Here is a 10,156-nt window from a genome sequence, read left to right on the forward strand (position 1 = left end):
TCCTCATCTCTTCGAATCTTCAGGTATTTTCCTTTGCTTTATTTCGAGGGTGAACATGGTTTTTAGTGGTAGATAATGTGATGACTCGGTTGGTCATTTTTGGTATATTCGTAAAATTTACTGGTTTTACCTCCCGATCCCGAGTTGTTTCTTGATTGAGTTTTAGAAGTTAGTTCCAAACCTTGAGTAAAAAGTTGAGAATTTGGTAAATTTTGAGTTTGAAAGGCTTTAAGTTCCTTAAAAGTGGTTTCAGTGTCTTTTAGAGTTTTGAGTGTCAGAATGAAATTTGGTCAATTCCATCAGTCCCAAAATGTGGAACCTCATTTGTGTGGGTTATCGACATCATATTCGGAGTCTTTTTGAGGATTTGAGGATTTGAGGTCCCAAGTTATGAATTTATAGAAATTTAACCTTTGGATCGACTTTGGTCAAAATTTGAGGTTCAGATGCTCGTATTGGAATTTTGAGAGTTCTATTAGATTTGGGGAATGATTTTAGGCCTAGAGGTGGTCTTATTTGATTTTTGAGAATTCCCGAACTTATTTTATCTTTTTAGGTGTTGTGTGAGTTTCTTGTAGTTTCCACGAATGTCTGGTCAATGAGATATCATATTCGTATTTTGATAGGTCCATTGAGTCCGGAACTTCAAGTTAAGTTTATTTGCATATCCAGTTTGTGAGTACATGGTTTCAAATGAATTTCGAGGGTCCTTTCGATGTTTGAGACTTTGTTGTGTTTTAGGGTGCTGCAGGTCTCGCTTTTGTGAAGGTTTTGTCGCTTCAGCAACATTCGCTTAAGCGAAGGGCCTATCGCTAAAACAACATTTGCTTAAGCGGAGGAGGCTTCAATTTTGTGAAGGCCGAGTCTTTAGCGCAGTTTGCTTTTGCCATATCAGAGATGGGCTTTTGACCTGTAATTTTGGGGTTTTAGTCCAATTTTCCATTTTGAGCATAGAAAACCCTTGTCGGTGATTTGTGAAGGATTTTCTTATGCTAAATCATTTGGGTAAGCTTTTATAACCCTAAAATTTCAATTCCTTTTGATTCTTTATAGATTATAACATCTTAATTTGAGGTTTGATTTGGAAAATGGCAAGGTTCTGCAAGAACTTGAGTTTCAATCTAAAATGGTGATTTTGATTAATTTTTTTGTATGGTTTTCACTAATGAGTTCCTAAAGCCTTAAATATCATTTTTAAGTATTGGTTTTCAGATTCAATCCTTCTTTTTGAAATTGGGTATTAAGATGATTGACTATGTTCTCTAAATAATTGATGTGGGTGTTGTTGTTTCCGAAGAGAGATTGTGAATACTTTATTGTTATAGATTGTGTAGCTTTGGAAGTGAGTCTGAAAGAGAAAACTCAAGCTTTGAATTGATTTATTGGTTACTTTAAGGCAAATGATCTCTTAAACTTTGCAATTTAGTAGATTTGTTTACTATTCTTCATTGTGTATGTGTTGTGGAGTAACCGGAAATAAGGTGAAGGGTTTAATTGTTGCAATTGATTAATGTTAACCAACAAAAAGGGGGGGAAATGAAAATGCTTCTTGTTGCTAATGATAAATTTTGAATTGCCTTGTTGTGGCCCTTATTTGATTGATTGGTGAATTGCCTGAATGCATGAAAGTGGACATGAATTGTATGAATTCTTGTCTCTTCGTGTGGTGTGATATTATTTTGTGCATTGATTGTTGAACATCGTGATGAGACACTTGATAAATCCAAAGGAAAATTTTTCCATCTAGTGACATAAATGTCAAAGGAAAATGGTCCCGACAAGTGATATTTTGTGATAAAGCCAAAGAAAAATGGTTCCGACTAGTAATATGAATGTCGAAGGGAAATAGTTCCCAGTAGTAATATAAATGCCAAAGAGAAATGATTCCAGAAAGTGATATTTTGTGATAAATCTGAAGGGAAATGATTCTGGCAAGTGTTAATTTGTGAAAGTCTAAGGAAAATAGTTTCGGCTAGTGACATTGTGCCGAAGGGAAATGGTTCCAGCAAATGTTGACCTTTGTGATCAATTCACTTGATGCTTATTTTTGACTTATTTGATGCATATGATTGAGGTAATTGATGTGTTTGACTGATTTATTTGACATGTGAATTGAACCTGTTAATATTTGTTATTGAAATGTTTTGTACTTGAGAGTAAATCATTTGATTCTTACCGATTGTCGAAGTGTGAGTTTTGGTCTATGATTTTTGAGCCTTGAGACTTGTGTATTGTAGAACTGTTAGGTTGGGTTGATTTCTATGCAAGTTGTATTTTGTGGAGGTTCGATTGGATGGAAAGGAGTATTCGATTCTAGCTAGGTTGCCTAGTTTATTAGGTTGCTTGTTGGATGCCGTGTTGGTGGTACTCACTCCTTCCTTCTACACTTGTGTAGGTTTCGAGCCCGGACCCATATGATCTTCTTCTTCTTCTTTTGACTTCGAGGCTCTTTGAACAACTTGAGAGGTAATTGTTTGTCATCTCGACGGGCCCTCTTTTCTTTTTATTATGCTTTGTTCTATTTGAAAATCAAAGGCATTTGAGACTTGTATTTATCTTTCGAGTTATGTATTTACATTAGTGGTTTGTACACGTTACAATCAGATTTTGGGGTGTTGTTTAGAATGAATAAGTTTTCCGCCTTTGTCTTGTTCTTGCTTTATTTTCTTTCGCTTTACATTCATTTTCATTGGATTGAGGCTTACTTGTCTTTGTGAGAATAGACAAGTGTCATCACGTCTATCTTTGGATAGTGACATTTAATTTCATCAAATTATATACAACAATTTCCATTCCATTTTTTGAATCTTATTAAATAACAACGGTTTCATAGTGCAATAATCGTGTAGTTGTGTTGTTTGCTAAGTATTTGATATAACAGAATATCATGACAAACATATAAAAAAACCATTATTATATAATAAAATTCTATTGTGTTATACTTTGTTCTTCCGCTTCTAAATGAAATTACTATTGTATTTTGCATGATCCCTAGTTCCATCTATTGTAGAAAAACTAAAAAACAAACACAAAAAAATCAAGTAAACCTAACAAAGTTAATTGTTATTCAGAATAATATAGTTTACCCATAATTACTAACACTATCATATAATAAACTAATTTGATAGGAAAAAATATTAATATGAAATATTAAGTATACTTGACAAAGATACCTATAGTTTTTCAATGCTAATTAATAGATCATTAAGGTGAGTCATTAATACCTAAAAATAAATAAATAATATACATATAAAGGTATAATTAAGTAAATACATTCACATATATTACATTATTCATCACAAAAAAAATAAAATTACTGCATTCACATATATTACATTATTCATCACAAAAGATTATATTTACTTTTATGTTGCAGTAAAACTTCGCAGAGAATAATAGTGAAAAGGTGAAAAATTATGTTAAATCAACATTGTAAAGTAGATAATATAATTATTAGGCTTTTCTATCATAAATAATGACTATTTCTCTGCAAAATATAGATCATGAAATTAACAATGGTTTATTAGATTTTCTAAGGCAAGTATATATTGATCAATTATTGGTGTAACTTCCACAAAAATTTTATATATACAGCAGTAAAAAGAAGATTACAATTTTGTAAAGACAATGCAAAAGTCATTATATATATACTAGATAGGCCTGACCTGAGCTAGCACGAGCCCAATATGTAAGTTGTTGCATATTTGAATTTTATTCAAAAGGATGAAACGACGTAAAGGAAATTCAAACTGAGAAGTTAATGGAATATTAGCTTTCCAATTTAATTAGATATACTATACCATGAACTGCTCAAACTTGAAGCGAAAATATTCAGGAACCTTCACCAAAATGAGATACAAGTCACTTTCCAAAGGGAAAAAAAGTAAAGAAAATTGACGCATTTAAATTAATAGAGGAACAATTTAACTTTAATGATTCTCATGGTTTCTCTTTTCTCACCAACCATGAAACATAAGAGTCCCAATTCGTGTTCTACCTTTGTTACAATGAATCTTCTCAATGATTTTAGCAATTACAAATTTCATTTCCTCGTAGTTTTCTTCAATAAATATGCAAAGAATAAAATCAGAAAGAAATGTACAAAATTTTCAAAAGTAATTAAATAACCCACCAGGATGTGGGGACCCTCGACAACCCATTTCTCGCTAAATTCCACTACTATACTCAGCTCCAAGATCGCAGTCTCTTGCGCATCAAACTTGTATTCCTGAAAGTGCCAATGTTGTTATGAAACAAGCTCTAACGTCTTTTCTCCTTAATTGAGGAGATAAATCAAGCTAAAGATTTAATTAGCAACTAATACGACACTTAATGTATGTTGCAGCTCACGCTAAAGTGATTTAATTTCTCCATTTAAGAGTCTACAAAAATAGAAAACCAATTTCCATTTCTTATCCTAATTTCTTTAGTAAAGAAAAAAAAGCACTAAAAGAGTTCACAATTATAAAGATTTTTTCAATTCCCTGCATACTAATTCTACTACTATTGATATTTTTTCACTTCTATTTGTTGTTGCACCTACAATTATTTCACAGACCTTTGCCAACTTACCTGCAAACTGTACTGGGTCATCGTGTGAGAGTCTTCTGCTTCAATTGGCTCCTTGTAGACCGTTCGTGTAGGGCACATCACCTTTGCTGACGGAGTAGTCTCTCAGGAAACTTTATAGCCAAGAACCCTAAACACTGCCAAAGAATAAAAAAGTGCATAAATTTGAAACACACCGTAAACACTGTCAAGTCTATATCGCATGCTGGACAAATTAACTCACAACACTCCCATATCCTTTTTGTAGTTCATCTTGTATTCCTAAGATACTTCAAACAAAACTTTGAAGAACTTGGTAAGAAACAACAATGTTTAAAGAGTATTTTCAAAACTAGAAAATTAAAACTAGTAGAGAAAATAGAATTAGAAACAGACTAGAAATAATATAAAAACATTTTTCTCAAAGAAAGAAAATCGAGCCCACTGAATGCACAGTGTCCCCTTAAGGAAATTATTCCCCTCAACTACCCGAGGTTAATGGAATATATCCTCCCAGGATAGAACGATCTTACTCACCGGTGCATCGGTACCTAAAATCATGGTGTCAGCGAACCACTTAACGGCAGTAAAGTACATTTAGAATACTAGATTTAGTAGTACTAGAAGAAGTCTAAAATAATTAGTTCAACTAAAATGAGAGGAAATCCCTCAATTTATACAAAACAAAGGGTAGTGTGAAAAGGTTCTTATTGTGCCTTATCGGAAAGGTCACAAACCTTTGGAAAAGTCACAATCTTTCGGAAAGGTCACAACCTTTCATAAAAGTCACAATTTTTCATATAAGTCACAATTTTTTATAAAAGTCACAACTTTTCATAAAAGTCACAACTCTTTATAAAAGTCGCAACTTTTCATAAAAGTCATAACTCTTCATAAAAGTCGCAACTCTTCATTTTCCATTCACACCTTTTGAAACCCAATAATACATCGCATAAATGGGGAATAACTCCAAGATAAAGAAATGGACAAGTATGTGTACTTTACAAGCAAGAATTAATTGCATCTGGATAAGAATGTTTCCCCTTGGACTTTCTGTAGTGAACATATGTCGGATATACTCGGTCAATCGGTAGATGCGATATCTTTGAACCGTAGAGCTTTGGTGTATACCTAGACAACCATATGTCACACAATTAACCCTTTACCGTTTATGGTTCTTACGGTTATGTTCGTTTCAGCCATGAACATCTCCTGGTTTCATGAGTGTATAGAGAATAGACTTTTGACAATAATTCTATTTGAAGCGGCTTACACTTCACACTCACATAGGTGATTTCTAACCGTGTAATCGCATAGATACACTATTTGGTCAAGTCTGTCAAACTTAGCAAATCATTAAAAACTTTAAGCTTTATTAACTTATTAACAAGCCTTATTGTTTTAACCTCATTCCTGAATATTCTCTTCATCATGAGAATGGATTGAGTTGATTGACAATGTCGAACCGTCAGTCACAACTTTATTTTTCTCCTTGAATCTATTTCTTGGGATCTCCAGTCTGCTAGATAGAGTTACGCCATGATGACTTGTCCTAAGCCATAAGCCCATTCCCTTAGATAATCTTTCAACTTTCTCTCTAGTTAGGCCTTTTTGTAAGTGGATCCGGCACATTATCCTTTGACTTTACATAGTCAATTATGATAATTCCACTAGAGAGTAGTTTTCTAACTGTATTATGTCTATCTCTTACATGATGAGACTTTTCTTTATACATCATGCTCAATGCCCTATCTATTTCATCTTGACTATCAAAGTGTATGCATATTGATGCCAAAGATTTGGACCAAAAAAGAATATCTATCAAGAAATTCTGGAGTCTTTCAACTTATTCACCTAGCTCATAGATCATTGTAGAGCTAGTGATAAATGTCTTTTTTGGAAGATTTCCAAGATACTGCTCCTCCACCAAGTGTAAATACATATCCACTCGTGGATTTTACTTCATTTGATCTTGGTGATCCAATTTGCATCATTATATCCTTTCCATACTGCTGGATATTGTTATAATTCAAGACATAGTTTTGAGTATGTTTTAAATACCCCAAAACTCTTTTCATTGCCTTCCAATGAGTTTGATTGGGATTACTCGTGAACCGACTCAGTTTACTAATAGCATATACTATATTTGATCACGTACACTTCTTGATATACATCATACTTCCCAATACTCTAGCACAATCCAATTGTGAGTCACTTGCGCCTTCACTCTTTTGAAATGCAAATATCACATTTATTAGAGTCTTGACAATATTGAAATCCAAATATTTAAACTAGTCAAGTACCTTTTCGAAGCAATGAGACCGTGACAATGCTAAACATTATAGAGTTCTAAGGATTCTTATACCTAAGATCGCATCAGCAACTCCAAGATCTTTCACATCAAACTTGCTTTCTAGCTTACGTTTAGTAGCATTTATGTCATTAGTGTCTCTACTGATGATCAACATGTCCTCAATATACAAACAAACAATGACCGTGTGATTTTAATGTAAACACATTTATCAGTTCCATCATTCTTAAATCCATTTGCCAACATGATTTGGTCAAATTTCTTATGTCATTGTTTGGGTGCTTGTTTTAGTCCATAAAGTGACTTAACAAGTACACACACTTTCTTTTCTTTACCAGGAACCACAAAACCCTCGGGTTGTTCCATGTAAATTTCTTCCTCCGATTCTCCATTTAAGAAAGTTGCTTTCACATTCATTTGATGAATTTGGAGGTCATATACCGCAACTTATAATATTAACATCTGAATGGATGTAATTCTAGTTACTGACGAGTATATATCGACAAGATCAAGACCTTGTTTTTGTCTAAAGCCTTTGACAAAATGTCTTGCTTTATATTTGTCAACAGTTCCATCGACTTTCATTTTCCTTCTGAAGATTCACTTTTAACCCAAAGGTTTATTTTCTGGAAGAAGATCAATTAACTTCCAATATGGTTGCTCAAGATTGCATCAATCTTACTATTGACACCATCTTTCCAAAAGGATGAGTCTAAAGAAGACACAAGAAATGTTACAAAATCATATTCGAAGGAAGTAGATGTACTTTGATATTTACTATGACTCTGAATCTCTTTATTAAGTACATTGTTTTTTTTTCTTTCCAAGGTCTTTTAGACCCTTCACTAGACTACTCAAGTCTAATCTTACTGTCCACAATCATAGGTCCTATTTTAATCCTTTTAGGAATAGGAACTTGGACTTTGGCTAGACACCCCCACACTTTGAAATATTTCAAGTTGGATATCCTTCCTTTCCATTTCTCATATGGAAAAGATTGTGTCCTCAACAAACAAAATTGCTTTCTTTATGAAAAGACAACTTTTTGTTGTTCCCTTTTACAGTAAGGATAGTTCCTCCACACAAGTTTTGTGGTAAACCTGAACTTATAACTAATGCAACCATCATTTTCTTCAAAGTTCGGTTTTTTTTTCATTCTGCAATTTCATTAGATTTAGGTGAATAGGACAGTAGTTTGATGGATAAATCCATTTGCCAAACATATTTCTGCAAAAGGAGATTTATATTCTCCATCCCTATCACTTCTTATCTTTTTCCCAACTGATTTTCAACTTCAATATTGTATTGTCTAGACATTTCTATTGCTTCATCCTTACCATTCAGCAAATAGACATAGTCATTTCTAATGCAATTGTCAATGAAAGTTATGAGATACTTTTTCCCACCACAAGATGGTGTTGACTTCATATCACAAATGTTAGTGTAAATCAACTTTAAGGGATTAGAATTCCTTTCAACAGATTTATAAGAATGCTCAGCATACTTAGATTCCACACAAACTTGATATTTTTATTTATTGCGCTCAAAGTTAGACAAAACTTCTAAGTTGATCAGTTTCCTTACAAGGTTTTGTAATTGACATGCCCCAAGTGTTCATGTCACAAAAATTGAGTTTGAAAAGCTCTCCACGAGGTAGCTTTTTCTCACAAATATTTTGTTCCTATTTCTTACAATTTTGTGTGATACAAACATTGTTTAGAGTCATCACCTTGTCAAATTTCCTTTTTGGAAGAACCTTTCCATAACTTTCAATTTGATTGTTATAGAACTACCCATGAACAAAGTTTCATTGGGTCCAATAAAGGCAATATAGTCCAAATGCTTCTTTTACAAAACATGACAAATGGCTATTCACCAATATTCATGTCTATACAAATAGTTATATTTAATTGACATATTTTTTCATGAAAAATCACAACATTTTAAGTGACACTTTCTCATAAAAGAACTCAATCATTTTGAACAAGTATACATATAATTTGGTAGTTTCATATTAGTAAAAGAGAAACTCAACGACCACAATATCAAATATACTCTAAGAATTTTGTGGGTCTAACATAATACAAAAGTATCATCAAATTTCATATCTTGTGCTCCAAATTTAAATTAGACACTAAGTCTAATTTTATCTTTGTCATAAGCATAGAATCCCCCCCCCCCTCCCCCCACATTTTCAATATGATCTCAAAAAAATATTTTTCAAGTATTTGAAAATATTTTTTCTACATATTTTTTCCTCATGCTATCAAAGTGTCATTGGCAACATGAAACTTCTTTTGAAAATATTATTCTATAAAATAATTATAGTGCTTCAATTCTCTTTGACAATCTTTACACAATGTCAAAGTTCATTCCATAGAGGCACAAAATCACAAACTCTAAGTCTTTGGTATTTTTCCTCTATCACAAATAGACATACCACTTAGTATTTAGAATACTAACAATAACGACAAAAAAAAATGTACAATTTGTTTCTATATAACAGTGAAGTTTATAGAAAGTTAAAAGTACACCATTGACTTATTATGTGAAGTTTTCATATTCTTCAAACCAATTGCATAGTCAGTCTACAAAAATCATACACAAACAAATTTCACTAGGAGTACAAAACAACAAAAGTTTTTTAGTCTCCAAACATAATTAAACATATTCTTAGATTATCGCATAGATATGCTTTTCTTTTCAAATAGCCTTCCAACTATAACATTTTGACATACTATTTTATCAAACAAAAATGTGCATCTCTCATTCTGCAAACTAAAGAATTTTAAAGGCAATACTTTTTTGCCAAGAAAAATTCATTCAAAAATCATATGGTTTGCATATCTTTTTCCAAAGACATACATGATAAATATCAAAACTTTTAACTTTTAGAAACTATTTTCCTCTTTAGATAAATAAAAAGAAGGTTACCTGGTGTAATCTTTAACCGAAATACCACTAATTCTTCTAGTTCATTCTCACTTGCTAAAAAAAGCACCGAATTTTGGAGAAGTAATGCATTAATCTTCTACTTTCATGATATGTTTCTCTCAATCAGTAGAATATAAGAAATACCAATAGTATTCTAATTTCCTTAAGATTGTTGTTCATCTTCTATTCCTAAGATACTTAAAACAAAACTTTGAAGAACTTAGTAAGAAACAACAAAGTTTAAAGAATATTTTCAAAACTAGAAAATTAAAACTAGTAGAGAAAATAGAATCAGAAAAAGACTAGAAACAATATAAAAACAGTTTTCTCAAAGAAAGAAAATCGAGTCCACTGAATGTACAA

Source organism: Solanum verrucosum, unplaced genomic scaffold (genome assembly GCF_900185275.1).
Source record: "Solanum verrucosum unplaced genomic scaffold, falcon-dt-bn FXZP01000036.1, whole genome shotgun sequence".
In the NCBI taxonomy this organism is placed as follows: domain Eukaryota; kingdom Viridiplantae; phylum Streptophyta; class Magnoliopsida; order Solanales; family Solanaceae; genus Solanum; species Solanum verrucosum.